Source organism: Heptranchias perlo, chromosome 12 (genome assembly GCF_035084215.1).
Source record: "Heptranchias perlo isolate sHepPer1 chromosome 12, sHepPer1.hap1, whole genome shotgun sequence".
In the NCBI taxonomy this organism is placed as follows: Eukaryota; Metazoa; Chordata; class Chondrichthyes; order Hexanchiformes; family Hexanchidae; genus Heptranchias; species Heptranchias perlo.
In genome coordinates, this window is record NC_090336.1 from 21,582,252 (window position 1) to 21,598,408 (window position 16,157).

Consider the following 16,157-nt stretch of genomic DNA (forward strand, 5'->3'; position numbering starts at 1 on the left):
TAGAGACAGTGCCACAGAGAGAGAGAGAGAGAGTGCCACAGAGAGAGAGAGTGCCACAGAGAGAGAGAGAGTGCCACAGAGAGAGAGTGCCACAGAGAGAGAGAGAGTGCCACAGAGAGAGAGAGTACCACAGAGAGAGAGACAGTGCCACAGAGAGAGAGAGAGAGAGAGAGACAGTGAGAGAGAGACAGTGCCAGAGAGAGAGAGAAAGACAGTGCCAGAGAGAGAGAGAGAGAGAGAGAATGCCAGAGAGAGAGAGCGATAGAGACACTATGCAAGAGAGAGACAGTGCCAGAGAGACAGTGCCAGAGAGAGTGAGAGAGAGAGAGAGAGACAGTGCCAGAGAGAGAGAGAATGCCAGAGAGAGAGAGAGAGAATGCAAGAGAGAGAGACAGTGCCAGAGAGAGGGAGAGAGAGAGACAGTGCCAGAGAGAGAGTGAGAGAGACAGTGCCAGAGAGAGAGAGAGAGAGACAGTGCCAGAGAGAGAGAGAGAGACAGTGCCAGAGAGAGAGAGACAGTGCCAGAGAGAGAGAGACAGTGCCAGAGAGAGAGAGACAGTGCCAGAGAGAGACAGTGCCAGAGAGAGAGAGACAGTGCCAGAGAGAGAGAGACAGTGCCAGAGAGAGAGAGTGGGAGAGACACTGCCAGAGAGAGAGAGAGACAGTGCTACAGAGAGATAGAGACAGTGCCACAGAGAGTGCCACAGAGAGAGAGAGAGAGAGAGAGAGCCACAGAGAGATAGAGTGCCTCAGAGAGAGAGAGTGCCACAGAGAGAGTGCCACAGAGAGAGAGAGTGCCACAGAGAGAGAGAGTGCCACAGAGAGAGAGAGTGCCACAGAGAGAGAGTGGCACAGAGAGAGAGAGAGTGCCACAGAGAGAGAGAGAGAGCCAGAGAGAGAGAGAGAGTGCCACAGAGAGAGAGAGAGTGCCACAGAGAGAGAGAGAGTGCCACAGAGAGAGAGAGAGACAGTGCCAGAGAGAAAGAGAGAGAGAGAGACAATGCCAGAGAGAGAGAGAGATAGAGACACTATGCAAGAGAGAGACAGTGCCAGAGAGACAGTGCCAGAGAGAGGGAGAGAGAGAGAGACAGTGCCAGAGAGAGGGAGAGAGAGACAGTGCCACAGAGAGAGACAGTGCCACAGAGAGAGACAGTGCCACAGAGAGAGAGACAGTGCCACAGAGAGAGAGACAGTGCCACAGAGAGAGAGACAGTGCCACAGAGAGAGAGACAGTGCCAGAGAGAGAGAGACAGTGCCAGAGAGAGAGAGACAGTGCCACAGAGAGAGAGACAGTGCCACAGAGAGAGACAGTGCCACAGAGAGAGAGACAGTGCCACAGAGAGAGAGACAGTGCCAGAGAGAGAGAGACAGTGCCAGAGAGAGACAGTGCCAGAGAGAGAGAGACAGTGCCAGAGAGAGAGAGACAGTGTCACAGAGAGACAGTGCCACAGAGAGAGACAGTGCCACAGAGAGAGAGAGACAGTGCCACAGAGAGAGAGAGACAGTGCCAGAGAGAGTCAGTGCCACAGAGAGACAGAGCCCCAGAGAGAGAGACAGTGCCGCAGAGAGAGAGACAGTGCCGCAGAGAGAGAGAAAGTGCCACAGAGAGAGAGACAGTGCCACAGAGAGAGAGACAGTGCCACAGAGAGAGAGACAGTGCCACAGAGAGAGAGACAGTGCCACAGAGAGAGAGACAGTGCCACAGAGAGAGACAGTGCCACAGAGAGACAGTGCCACAGAGAGACAGTGCCACAGAGAGAGAGACAGTGCTACAGAGAGAGAGACAGTGTCAGAGAGAGAGACAGTGCCAGAGAGAGAGAGACAGTGCCACAGAGAGAGAGACAGTGCCACAGAGAGAGAGACAGTGCCAGAGAGACAGTGCCACAGAGAGAGAGACAGTGCCACAGAGAGAGAGAGACATTGCCACAGAGAGACAGTGCCACAGTGAGACAGTGCCACAGAGAGAGACAGTGCCACAGAGAGTGAGAGACAGTGCCACAGAGAGTGAGACAGTGCCACAGAGAGAGAGAGAGAGAGACAGTGCCAGAGAGAGAGAGAGAGTGACAGTGCCAGAGAGAGAGAGAGAATGCCAGAGAGAGAGAGAGAGAGAGAGAAAATGCAAGAGAGAGAGAGACAGTGCCAGAGAGAGGGAGAGAGAGAGACAGTGCCAGAGAGAGAGAGTGAGAGAGACAGTTCCAGAGAGAGAGAGAGACAGTGCTACAGAGAGAGATAGAGACAGTGCCACAGAGAGAGAGAGAGAGAGAGTGCCACAGAGAGAGAGAGAGTGCCACAGAGAGAGAGAGAGTGCCACAGAGAGAGAGAGAGTGCCACAGAGAGAGGTGGTGCCACAGAGAGAGAGAGAGAGAGAGAGAGAGTGCCACAGAGAGTGCCACAGAGAGAGATGGTGCCACAGAGAGAGAGAGAGAGTGCCACAGAGAGAGAGTGCCACAGAGAGAGAGAGTGCCACAGAGAGAGAGAGAGTACCACAGCGAGAGAGAGACAGTGTCACAGAGAGAGAGAGAGAGAGTGAGAGAGAGAGAGACAGTGCCAGAGAGAGAGAAAGACAGTGCCAGAGAGAGAGAGAGAGACAATGCCAGAGAGAGAGAGAGATAGAGACGCTATGCAAGAGAGAGACAGTGCCAGAGAGACAGTGCCAGAGAGAGTGAGAGAGACAGTGCCAGAGAGAGAGAGAGAGACAATGCTAGAGAGAGGGAGAGACAATGCTACAGAGAGAGATAGAGACAGTGCCACAGAGAGAGAGTGCCACAGAGAGAGAGAGAGTGCCACAGAGAGAGAGAGAGAGAGTGAGAGAGAGAGAGACAGTGCCAGAGAGAGAGAAAGACAGTGCCAGAGAGAGAGAGAGAGACAATGCCAGAGAGAGAGAGAGAGATAGAGACGCTATGCAAGAGAGAGACAGTGCCAGAGAGACAGTGCCAGAGAGAGTGAGAGAGAGAGAGAGAGAGAGAGACAGTGCCAGAGAGAGAGAGAAAGACAGTGCCAGAGAGAGAGAGAGAGAGAATGCCAGAGAGAGAGAGAGAGAATGCAAGAGAGAGAGACAGTGCCAGAGAGAGAGAGAGAAAGACAGTGCCAGAGAGAGAGAGAGAGAGAGAGAGAATGCCAGAGAGAGAGAGAGACAATGCAAGAGAGAGAGACAGTGCCAGAGAGAGTGAGAGAGACAGTGCCAGAGAGAGAGAGAGAGACAATGCTAGAGAGAGGGAGAGACAATGCTACAGAGAGAGATAGAGACAGTGCCACAGAGAGAGAGTGCCACAGAGAGAGAGAGAGTGCCACAGAGAGAGAGAGAGAGAGAGAGAGAAAGAGAGAGTGCCACAGAGAGAGAGAGAGAGAGAGAGAGAGAGTGCCACAGAGAGAGAGAGAGAGAGAGAGAGAGTGCCACAGAGAGAGAGAGTGCCACAGAGAGAGAGAGTGCCACACAGAGAGAGAGTGCCACACAGAGAGAGAGTGCCACACAGAGAGAGAGTGCCACACAGAGAGAGAGTGCCACACAGAGAGAGAGTGCCACACAGAGAGAGAGTGCCACACAGAGAGAGAGTGCCACACAGAGAGAGAGTGCCACACAGAGAGAGAGTGCCACACAGAGAGAGAGTGCCACACAGAGAGAGAGTGCCACACAGAGAGAGAGAGACAGTGCCAGAGAGAGAGAGAGAGAGACAGTGCCAGAGAGAGAGAGAGAGAGAGAGAGAGACAATGTCAAAGAGAGAGAGAGAGACTATGCAAGAGAGAGACAGTGCCAGAGAGACAGTGCCAGAGAGAGGGAGGGAGAGAGAGAGAGAGAGACAGTGCCACAGAGAGAGAGAGAAAGAGAGAGAGAGAGAATGCCACAGAGAGAGAGAGAGTGCCACAGAGAGAGAGAGAGTGCCACAGAGAGAGAGAGTGCCACAGAGAGAGAGAGAGTACCACAGAGAGAGAGAGACAGTGCCACAGAGAGAGAGAGAGAGAGACAGTGAGGGAGAGAGAGACAGTGAGAGAGAGAGAGACAGTGCCAGAGAGAGAGAGACAGTGCCAGAGAGAAAGACAGTGCCAGAGAGAGAGTCAGTGCCACAGAGAGACAGAGCCACAGAGAGAGAGACAGTGCCAGAGAGAGAGTCAGTGCCACAGAGAGACAGAGCCACAGAGAGACAGAGCCACAGAGAGAGAGACAGTGCCGCAGAGAGAGAGACAGTGCCACAGAGAGAGAGACAGTGCCACAGAGAGAGAGACAGTGCCACAGAGAGAGAGACAGTGCCACAGAGAGAGAGACAGTGCCACAGAGAGAGAGACAGTGCCACAGAGAGAGAGACAGTGCCACAGAGAGAGACAGTGCCACAGAGAGAGACAGTGCCACAGAGAGAGACAGTGCCACAGAGAGAGAGACAGTGCCAGAGAGGGAGAGACAGTGCCACAGAGAGAGAGACAGTGCCACAGAGAGAGAGACAGTGCCACAGAGAGAGAGACAGTGCCACAGAGAGAGAGACAGTGCCACAGAGAGAGAGACAGTGCCACAGTGAGACAGTGCCACAGTGAGAGAGTGAGACAGTGCCACAGAGAGACAGTGCCACAGAGAGAGAGACAGTGCCACAGAGAGAGAGACAGTGCCACAGAGAGACAGTGCCACAGAGAGACAGTGCCACAGAGAGAGAGACAGTGCCACAGTGAGACAGTGCCACAGTGAGAGAGAGAGACAGTGCCACAGAGAGTGAGACAGTGCCACAGAGAGAGAGAGAGAGAGAGAGACAGTGCCAGAGAGAGAGAGAGAAAGACAGTGCCAGAGAGATAGAGAGAGAGAGAGAGAGACAATGCCAGAGAGAGAGAGAGAGAGAGAGAGACAATGCCAGAGAGAGAGAGAGAGAGACAATGCCAGAGAGAGAGAGAGAGAGAGAGAGAAAATGCAAGAGAGAGAGACAGTGCCAGAGAGAGGGAGAGAGAGAGACAGTGCCAGAGAGAGAGAGTGATAGAGACAGTTCCAGAGAGAGAGAGAGACAGTGCTACAGAGAGAGATAGAGACAGTGCCACAGAGAGAGAGAGAGAGAGTGCCACAGAGAGAGAGTGCCACAGAGAGAGAGAGAGTGCCACAGAGAGAGGTGGTGCCACAGAGAGAGAGAGAGAGAGAGAGAGAGAGAGAGTGCCACAGAGAGAGAGTGCCACAGAGAGAGAGAGAGTACCACAGCGAGAGAGAGACAGTGCCACAGAGAGAGAGAGAGAGAGAGAGAGAGAGTGAGAGAGAGAGAGACAGTGCCAGAGAGAGAGAAAGACAGTGCCAGAGAGAGAGAAAGACAGTGCCAGAGAGAGAGAGAGAGAATGCCAGAGAGAGAGAGAGATAGAGACACTATGCAAGAGAGAGACAGTGCCAGAGAGACAGTGCCAGAGAGAGTGAGAGAGAGAGAGACAGTGCCAGAGAGAGAGAGAGAGAGAGAGAAAGACAGTGCCAGAGAGAGAGAGAGAGAGAGAGAGAGAGAATGCCAGAGAGAGAGAGAGAGAATGCAAGAGAGAGAGACAGTGCCAGAGAGAGCGAGAGAGAGAGAAAGACAGTGCCAGAGAGAGAGAGAGAGAGAGAGAGAGAATGCCAGAGAGAGAGAGAGAGAGAGACACAATGCAAGAGAGAGAGACAGTGCCAGAGAGAGAGAGAGAGACAATGCTACAGAGAGAGGGAGAGACAATGCTACAGAGAGAGATAGAGACAGTGCCAGAGAGAGAGAGAGAGAGAGAGTGCCACAGAGAGAGAGAGAGAGTGCCACAGAGAGAGAGAGAGAGAGAGAGAGAGAGAGTGCCACAGAGAGAGAGAGAGAGTGCCACAGAGAGAGAGAGTGCCACAGAGAGAGAGAGTGCCACACAGAGAGAGAGTGCCACACAGAGAGAGAGTGCCACACAGAGAGAGAGTGCCACACAGAGAGTGCCACAGAGAGAGAGAGACAGTGCCAGAGAGAGAGAGAGAGAGAGAAAGACAGTGCCAGAGAGAGAGAGAGAGAGAGAGAGACAATGCCAGAGAGAGAGAGAGAGACTATGCAAGAGAGAGACAGTGCCAGAGAGACGGTGCCAGAGAGAGGGAGAGAGAGAGAGAGACAGTGCCAGAGAGAGAGAGAGAGAGACAGTGCTACAGAGAGAGATATAGACAGTGCCACAGAGAGAGAGAGAGAGAGAGAGAGTGCCACAGAGAGAGAGAGTGCCACAGAGAGAGAGAGAGAGAGTGCCACAGAGAGAGAGAGAGTGCCACAGAGAGAGGTGGTGCCACAGAGAGAGAGAGAGAGAGAGAGAGAGAGTGCCACAGAGAGAGAGTGCCACAGAGAGAGAGAGTGCCACAGAGAGAGAGAGAGTACCACAGCGAGAGAGAGACAGTGCCACAGAGAGAGAGAGAGTGAGAGAGAGAGAGACAGTGCCAGAGAGAGAGAAAGACAGTGCCAGAGAGAGAGAGAGACAATGCCAGAGAGAGAGAGAGAGACAATGCCAGAGAGAGGGAGAGATAGAGACACTATGCAAGAGAGAGACAGTGCCAGAGAGACAGTGCCAGAGAGACAGTGCCAGAGAGAGTGAGAGAGAGAGACAGTGCCAGAGAGAGAGAGAGACAGTGCCAGAGAGAGAGAGAGAGAGAGAGAGAAAGACAGTGCCAGAGAGAGAGAGAGAATGCCAGAGAGAGAGAGAGAGAGAGAGAGAATGCAAGAGAGAGAGACAGTGCCAGAGAGAGAGAGAGAGAAAGACAGTGCCAGAGAGAGAGAGAGAGAGAGAGAGAGAGAATGCCAGAGAGAGAGAGAGAGAGAGAGAGAGAGAGACAATGCAAGAGAGAGAGACAGTGCCAGAGAGAGGGAGAGGGAGAGACAGTGCCAGAGAGAGAGAGACAGTGCCAGAGAGAGTGAGAGAGACAGTGCCAGAGAGAGAGAGACAATGCTACAGAGAGAGGGAGAGACAATGCTACAGAGAGAGATAGAGACAGTGCCAGAGAGAGAGAGAGACACAGTGCCAGAGAGAGAGAGAGAGACAGTGCCACAGAGAGAGAGACAGTGCCACAGAGAGAGAGACAGTGTCACAGAGAGAGAGACAGTGTCACAGAGAGAGAGACAGTGCCACAGAGAGAGAGACAGTGCCACAGAGAGAGAGACAGTGCCACAGAGAGACAGTGCCAGAGAGAGACAGTGTCACAGAGAGACAGTGTCACAGAGAGACAGTGTCACAGAGAGACAGTGCCAGAGAGAGAGAGACAGTGCCACAGAGAGAGAGACAGTGCCACAGAGAGAGAGACAGTGCCACAGAGAGAGAGACAGTGCCACAGTGAGACAGTGCCACAGTGAGACAGTGCCACAGTGAGACAGTGCCACAGTGAGACAGTGCCACAGTGAGACAGTGCCACAGAGAGAGAGAGACAGTGCCACGGAGAGTGAGACAGTGCCACAGAGAGTGAGACAGTGCCACAGAGAGTGAGACAGTGCCACAGAGAGTGAGACAGTGCCACAGAGAGTGAGACAGTGCCACAGAGAGAGAGAGAGAGAGACAGTGCCAGAGAGAGAGAGAGAATGACAGTGCCAGAGAGAGAGAGAGAGAGAGAGAGAGACAATGCCAGAGAGAGAGAGAGAGAGAATGCCAGAGAGAGAGAGAGAGAGAGAGAGAGACAATGCCAGAGAGAGAGTCAGTGCCACAGAGAGACAGAGCCACAGAGAGAGAGAGACAGTGCCAGAGAGAGAGTCAGTGCCACAGAGAGACAGAGCCACAGAGAGAGAGACAGAGCCACAGAGAGAGAGAGACAGTGCCAGAGAGAGAGTCAGTGCCACAGAGAGACAGAGCCACAGAGAGAGAGACAGTGCCGCAGAGAGAGAGACAGTGCCACAGAGAGAGAGACAGTGCCACAGAGAGAGACAGTGCCACAGAGAGAGACAGTGCCACAGAGAGAGACAGTGCCACAGAGAGACAGTGCCACAGAGAGAGAGACAGTGCCACAGAGAGAGAGACTGTGCCAGAGAGAGAGAGACAGTGCCAGAGAGAGAGAGACAGTGTCACAGAGAGACAGTGCCAGAGAGAGAGAGACAGTGCCAGAGAGAGAGAGACAGTGCCACAGAGAGAGAGACAGTGCCACAGAGAGAGAGACAGTGCCACAGAGAGAGAGACAGTGCCACAGAGAGAGAGACAGTGCCACAGAGAGAGAGACAGTGCCGCAGAGAGAGAGACAGTGCCACAGAGAGAGAGACAGTGCCACAGTGAGACAGTGCCACAGTGAGACAGTGCCACAGTGAGACAGTGCCACAGTGAGACAGTGCCACAGTGAGACAGTGCCACAGTGAGACAGTGCCACAGTGAGACAGTGCCACAGAGAGTGAGACAGTGCCACAGAGAGTGAGACAGTGCCACAGAGAGTGAGACAGTGCCACAGAGAGTGAGACAGTGCCACAGAGAGTGAGACAGTGCCACAGAGAGTGAGACAGTGCCACAGAGAGTGAGACAGTGCCACAGAGAGTGAGACAGTGCCACAGAGAGTGAGAGAGACAGTGCCAGAGAGAGAGAGAGAATGACAGAGAGAGAGAGAGAATGCCAGAGAGAGAGAGAGAGACTGAGAGACAATGCCAGAGAGAGAGAGAGAGAGAGAGAGACAAAATGCAAGAGAGAGAGAGACAGTGCCAGAGAGTGGGAGAGAGAGAGACAGTGCCAGAGAGAGAGAGTGAGAGTGACAGTTCCAGAGAGAGAGAGAGACAGTGCTACAGAGAGAGATAGAGACAGTGCCACAGAGAGAGAGAGAGAGAGAGAGTGCCACAGAGAGAGAGAGAGTGCCACAGAGAGAGAGAGAGTGCCACAGAGAGAGGTGGTGCCACAGAGAGAGAGAGAGAGAGAGAGAGTGCCACAGAGAGAGAGTGCCACAGCGAGAGAGAGACAGTGCCACAGAGAGAGAGAGAGAGTGAGAGAGAGAGAGAGACAGTGCCAGAGAGAGAGAAAGACAGTGCCAGAGAGAGAGAGAGAGACAATGCCAGAGAGAGAGAGAGATAGAGACGCTATGCAAGAGAGAGACAGTGCCAGAGAGACAGTGCCAGAGAGAGTGAGAGAGAGAAAGAGACAGTGCCAGAGAGAGAGAGAGAAAGGCAGTGCCAGAGAGAGAGAGAGAGAGAGAGAGAGAATGCCAGAGAGAGAGAGAGAGAATGCAAGAGAGAGAGACAGTGCCAGAGAGAGAGAGAGAGAGAAAGACAGTGCCAGAGAGAGAGAGAGAGAGAGAGAGAGAGAATGCAAGAGAGAGAGACAGTGCCAGAGAGAGGGAGAGGGAGAGACAGTGCCAGAGAGAGAGAGACAGTGCCAGAGAGAGTGAGAGAGACAGTGCCAGAGAGAGAGAGACAGTGCTACAGAGAGAGGGAGAGACAGTGCCACACAGAGAGAGTGCCACAGAGAGAGAGTGCCACAGAGAGAGAGAGAGAGAGAGAGAAAGAGAGAGTGCCACAGAGAGAGAGAGAGAGAGAGAGAGAGTGCCACAGAGAGAGAGAGAGAGGGAGAGAGAGTGCCACAGAGAGAGAGAGAGAGAGAGAGAGAGAGTGCCACAGAGAGAGAGAGAGTGCCACAGAGAGAGAGAGAGTGCCACAGAGAGAGAGAGTGCCACAGAGAGAGAGAGTGCCACACAGAGAGAGAGTGCCACACAGAGAGAGAGTGCCACACAGAGAGAGAGTGCCACACAGAGAGAGAGAGTGCCACAGAGAGAGAGAGAGTGCCACACAGAGAGAGAGTGCCACAGAGAGAGAGAGAGTGCCACAGAGAGAGAGAGAGTGCCACACAGAGAGAGAGTGCCACACAGAGAGAGAGTGCCACAGAGAGAGAGAGTGCCACACAGAGAGAGAGTGCCACACAGAGAGAGAGTGCCACACAGAGAGAGAGTGCCACACAGAGAGAGAGTGCCACAGAGAGAGAGAGACAGTGCCAGAGAGAGAGAGAGAGAAAGACAGTGCCAGAGAGAGAGAGAGAGACAATGCCAGAGAGAGGGAGAGAGACTATGCAAGAGAGAGACAGTGCCAGAGAGACAGTGCCAGAGAGAGGAGGGAGAGAGAGATAGAGACAGTGCTACAGAGAGAGATTTAGACAGTGCCACAGAGAGAGAGAGAGAGAGAGTGCCACAGAGAGAGAGAGAGTGCCACAGAGAGAGAGAGAGAGTGCCACAGAGAGAGAGAGAGAGTGCCACAGAGAGAGAGTGCCACAGAGAGAGAGAGTGCCACAGAGAGAGAGAGAGTACCACAGAGAGAGAGAGAGAGAGAGACAGTGCCAGAGAGAGAGACAGTGCCAGAGAGAGAGAAAGACAGTGCCAGAGAGAGAGAAAGACAGTGCCAGAGAGAGAGTCAGTGCCACAGAGAGACAGAGCCACAGAGAGAGAGACAGTGCCACAGAGAGAGAGAGACAGTGCCAGAGAGAGAGTCAGTGCCACAGACAGAGCCACAGAGAGACAGAGCCACAGAGAGAGAGACAGTGCCGCAGAGAGACAGTGCCAGAGAGAGAGAGACAGTGCCAGAGAGAGACAGTGCCACAGAGAGAGAGACAGTGCCACAGAGAGAGACAGTGCCACAGAGAGAGAGACAGTGCCAGAGAGAGACAGTGCCACAGAGAGAGAGACAGTGCCACAGAGAGAGAGACAGTGCCACAGAGAGACAGTGCCACAGTGAGACAGTGCCACAGTGAGAGAGAGAGACAGTGCCACAGAGAGTGAGACAGTGCCACAGAGAGAGAGAGAGAGAGACAGTGCCAGAGAGATAGAGAGAGAGAGACAGTGCCAGAGAGAGAGAGAGAAAGACAGTGCCAGAGAGATAGAGAGAGAGAGAGAGAGACAATGCCAGAGAGAGAGAGAGAGAGAGAGAGAGAATATGCCAGAGAGAGAGAGAGAGAGAGAGAGAGACAATGCAGAGAGAGAGAGAGAGAGAGAGAGAGACAATGCCAGAGAGAGAGAGAGACAGTGCCAGAGAGAGGAGAGAGAGAGACAGTGCCAGAGAGAGAGAGTGAGAGACAGTTCCAGAGAGAGAGAGACACAGTGCTACAGAGAGAGATAGAGACAGTGCCACAGAGAGAGAGAGAGAGAGAGAGAGAGTGCCACAGAGAGAGAGAGAGTGCACAGAGAGAGAGAGAGTGCCACAGAGAGAGGTGGTGCCACAGAGAGAGAGAGAGAGAGAGAGAGTGCCACAGAGAGAGAGAGAGTGCCACAGAGAGAGAGTACCACAGCGAGAGAGAGACAGTGCCAGAGAGAGAGAGAGAGAGTGAGAGAGAGAGAGAGACAGTGCCAGAGAGAGAGAAAGACAGTGCCAGAGAGAGAGAGAGATAGAGACACTATGCAAGAGAGAGACAGTGCCAGAGAGACAGTGCCAGAGAGAGTGAGAGAGAGAGAGAGAGAGAGAGAGAGACAGTGCCAGAGAGAGAGAGAGAGAGAGAGAGAGAAAGACAGTGCCAGAGAGAGAGAGAGAGAGAGAGAGAGAATGCCAGAGAGAGAGAGAGAGAATGCAAGAGAGAGAGACAGTGCCAGAGAGAGAGAGAGAGAGAAATACAGTGCCAGAGAGAGAGAGAGAGAGAAATACAGTGCCAGAGAGAGAGAGAGAGAGAGAGAGAATGCCAGAGAGAGAGAGAGAGAGAGACAATGCAAGAGAGAGAGACAGTGCCAGAGAGAGGAGAGGGAGAGACAATGCCAGAGAGAGAGAGACAGTGCCAGAGAGAGTGAGAGAGACAGTGCCAGAGAGAGAGAGAGAGACAATGCTACAGAGAGAGGGAGAGACAATGCTACAGAGAGAGATAGAGACAGTGCCACAGAGAGAGAGTGCCACAGAGAGAGAGAGAGAGAGTGCCACAGAGAGAGAGAGAGAGAAAGAGAGAGTGCCACAGAGAGAGAGAGAAAGAGAGAGTGCCACAGAGAGAGAGAGAGAGAGAGAGAATGCCACAGAGAGAGAGAGAGAGAGAGAGTGCCACAGAGAGAGAGAGTGCCACAGAGAGAGAGAGAGTGCCACAGAGAGCGAGAGAGTGCCACAGAGAGCCGAGAGAGTGCCACACAGAGAGAGAGTGCCACACAGAGAGAGAGTGCCACACAGAGAGAGAGTGCCACACAGAGAGAGAGTGCCACACAGAGAGAGAGTGCCACACAGAGAGAGAGACAGTGCCAGAGAGAGAGAGAGAAAGACAGTGCCAGAGAGAGAGAGAGAGAGAGACAATGCAGAGAGAGAGAGAGAGACTATGCAAGAGAGAGACAGTGCCAGAGAGACAGTGCCAGAGAGAGGGAGAGAGAGAGAGAGACAGTGCCAGAGAGAGAGAGAGAGACAGTGCTACAGAGAGAGATATCGACAGTGCCACAGAGAGAGAGAGAGAGAGAGAGAGAGAGAGAGAGAGAGAGTGCCACAGAGAGAGTGCCACAGAGAGAGAGAGAGAGTGCCACAGAGAGAGGTGGTGCCACAGAGAGAGAGAGTGCCACAGAGAGAGAGAGAGCCACAGAGAGAGAGAGAGAGAGTACCACAGCGAGAGAGAGACAGTGCCACACAGAGAGAGAGAGAGAGTGAGAGAGAGAGAGACAGTGCCAGAGAGAGAGAAAGACAGTGCCAGAGAGAGAGAGAGAGAGAGAGAATGCCAGAGAGAGAGAGAGATCGAGAGACAGTGCCAGAGAGACAGTGCAGAGAGAGTGAGAGAGAGAGAGACAGTGCCAGAGAGAGAGAGAGAGAGAGAAAGACAGTGCCAGAGAGAGAGAGAGAGAGAGAGAGAGAGAGAATGAGAATGCAAGAGAGAGAGACAGTGCCAGAGAGAGAGAGAGAGAAAGACAGTGCCAGAGAGAGGGAGATGGAGAGACAGTGCCAGAGAGAGAGAGACAGTGCCAGAGAGAGTGAGAGAGACAGTGCCAGAGAGAGAGAGAGACAATGCTACAGAGAGAGGAGAGACAATGCTACAGAGAGAGATAGAGACAGTGCCACAGAGAGAGAGAGAGTGTCACAGAGAGAGAGACAGTGTCACAGAGAGAGAGACAGTGTCACAGAGAGAGAGACAGTGTCACAGAGAGAGAGACAGTGTCACAGAGAGAGAGACAGTGCCACAGAGAGAGAGACAGTGCCACAGAGAGAGAGACAGTGCCACAGAGAGAGAGACAGTGCCACAGAGAGAGAGACAGTGCCAGAGAGAGAGACAGTGCCGCAGAGAGACAGTGCCGCAGAGAGAGAGACAGTGCTACAAAGAGATAGAGACAGTGCCACAGAGAGAGAGTGCCACAGAGAGACAGTGCCACAGAGAGAGAGACAGTGCCACAGAGAGAGAGACAGTGCCGCAGAGAGAGAGACAGTGCCGCAGAGAGAGAGACAGTGCCGCAGAGAGAGAGACAGTGCCGCAGAGAGAGAGACAGTGCGCAGAGAGAGAGACAGTGCCAGAGAGAGAGAGACAGTGCCAGAGAGAGAGAGACAGTGCCAGAGAGAGAGAGACAGTGCCAGAGAGAGAGTCAGTGCCACAGAGAGACAGTGCACAGAGACAGTGAGACATTGCCACAGAGAGAGAGAGAGAGACAGTGCAACAGAGAGAGAGAAGTGCCACAGAGAGTGAGACAGTGCCACAGAGAGTGAGACAGTGCCACAGAGAGTGAGACAGTGCACAGAGAGTGAGACAGTGCCACAGAGAGTGAGACAGTGCCACAGAGAGTGAGACAGTGCCACAGAGAGTGAGACAGTGCCACAGAGAGAGAGAGACAGTGCCAGAGAGAGAGAGAGAGAAAGACAGTGCCAGAGAGAGAGACAATGCCAGAGAGAGAGACAATGCCAGAGAGAGAGAGAGACAATGCCAGAGAGAGAGAGAGACAATGCCAGAGAGAGAGAGAATGCAAGAGAGAGAGACAGTGCCAGAGAGAGGGAGAGAGAGACAGTGCCAGAGAGAGAGAGAGAGAGACAGTGCCAGAGAGAGAGAGTGAGAGAGACAGTGCCAGAGAGAGAGAGAGACAGTGCCACAGGGAGAGAGAGAGAGTGCCACAGGGAGAGAGAGAGAGTGCCACAGAGAGAGAGTGCCACAGAGAGAGGTGGTGCCACTGAGAGAGAGAGAGTGCCACAGAGAGAGAGTGCCACAGAGAGAGAGAGAGAGAGTGCACAGAGAGAGAGAGAGTGCCACAGAGAGAGAGTGCCACACAGAGAGAGAGAGTGCCACAGAGAGAGAGAGAGTGCCACAGAGAGAGAGAGAGTGCCACAGAGAGAGAGAGAGAGAGAGAGTGCCACAGAGAGCAGGAGAGAGCCACAGAGAGAGAGAGAGTGCCACAGAGAGAGAGAGAGAGAGAGAGTGCCACAGAGAGCAGGCGAGAGCCACAGAGAGAGAGAGAGACAGTGCCAGAGAGAGAGAGAAAGACAGTGCCAGAGAGAGAGAGAGAGAGAGACAATGCCAGAGAGAGAGAGAGACTATGCAAGAGAGAGACAGTGCCAGAGAGACAGTGCAAGAGAGAGGGAGAGAGATAGAGACAGTGCCACAGAGAGAGAGTGCCACAGAGAGAGAGTGCCACAGAGAGAGAGTGCCACAGAGAGAGAGTGCCACAGAGAGAGAGTGCCACAGAGAGAGAGTGCACAGAGAGAGAGAGAGTGCCACAGAGAGTGCACAGAGAGAGAGAGAGAGAGCCACAGAGAGAGAGAGATTGCCACAGAGAGAGAGAGAGCCACAGAGAGAGAGTGCCACAGAGAGAGAGTGCCACAGAGAGAGAGTGCCACAGAGAGAGAGAGACAGTGCCACAGAGAGAGAGAGACAGTGCCAGAGAGAGAGAGAGAGAGAGAGAGAGAGACAGTGCCAGAGAGAAAGAGACAGTGCTACTGAGAGAGATAGAGACAGTGCCACAGAGAGACAGTGCCACAGAGAGAGAGACAGTGCCACAGGGAGAGAGAGACAGTGCCATAGAGAGAGAGAGACAGTGCCATAGAGAGAGAGAGACAGTGCCATAGAGAGAGAGAGACAGTGCCACAGAGAGAGAGAGACAGTGCCACAGAGAGAGAGAGAGAGAGAGTGCCACAGAGAGAGAGTGCCAGAGAGAGAGAGAGAGTGCCAGAGAGTGCCACAGAGAGAGAGTGCCAGAGAGAGAGAGAGAGTGCCAGAGAGAGAGAGAGAGTGCCACAGAGAGAGAGAGAGTGCCACAGAGAGAGAGAGAGTGCCACAGAGAGAGAGAGAGTGCCACAGAGAGAGAGAGAGTGCCACAGAGAGAGAGAGAGTGCCACAGAGAGAGAGAGAGTGCCACAGAGAGAGAGAGAGAGTGCCACAGAGAGAGGAGAGTGCCACAGAGAGAGAGAGAGTGCCACAGAGAGAGAGAGAGTGCCACAGAGAGAGAGAGAGTGCCACAGAGAGAGAGAGTGCCACAGAGAGAGAGAGTGCCACAGAGAGAGAGAGTGCCACAGAGAGAGAGACATTGCCACAGAGAGAGAGACAGTGCCACAGAGAGAGAGACAGTGCCACAGAGAGAGAGACAGTGCCACAGAGAGAGAGACAGTGCCACAGAGAGAGAGACAGTGCCACAGAGAGAGAGACAGTGCCACAGAGAGAGAGACAGTGCCACAGAGAGAGACAGTGCCAGAGAGAGAGAGACAGTGCCACAGAGAGAGAGACAGTGCCAGAGAGAGAGAGACAGTGCCAGAGAGAGAGAGACAGTGCCAGAGAGAGAGAGACAGGGCCAGAGAGAGAGAGACAGTGCCAGAGAGAGAGAGACAGTGCCAGAGAGAGAGAGAGACAGTGCCAGAGAGAGAGAGAGACAGTGCCAGAGAGTGAGAGACAGTGCCACAGAGAGAGACAGTGCCCACAGAGAGACAGTGCCACAGAGACAGTGAGACAGTGCCACAGAGAGAGAGAGAGACAGTGCAACAGAGAGAGAAAGTGCCACAGAGAGTGAGACAGTGCCACAGAGAGTGAGACAGTGCCACAGAGAGTGAGACAGTGCCCACAGAGAGTGAGACAGTGCCACAGAGAGAGAGAGAGAAAGACAGTGCCAGAGAGAGAGAGAGAGAGAGAGAGAGAGAATGCCAGAGAGAGAGAGAGAGAGAATGCAAGAGAGAGAGACAGTGCCAGAGAGAGGGAGAGAGAGAGACAGTGCCAGAGAGAGCGAGAGACAGTGCCAGAGAGAGTGAGAGAGACAGTGCCAGAGAGAGAGAGAGAGACAGTGCTACAGAGAGAGATAGAGACAATGCCACAGAGAGAGAGTGCCACAGAGAGAGAGAGAGTGCCACAGTGAGAGAGAGAGTGCCACAGAGAGA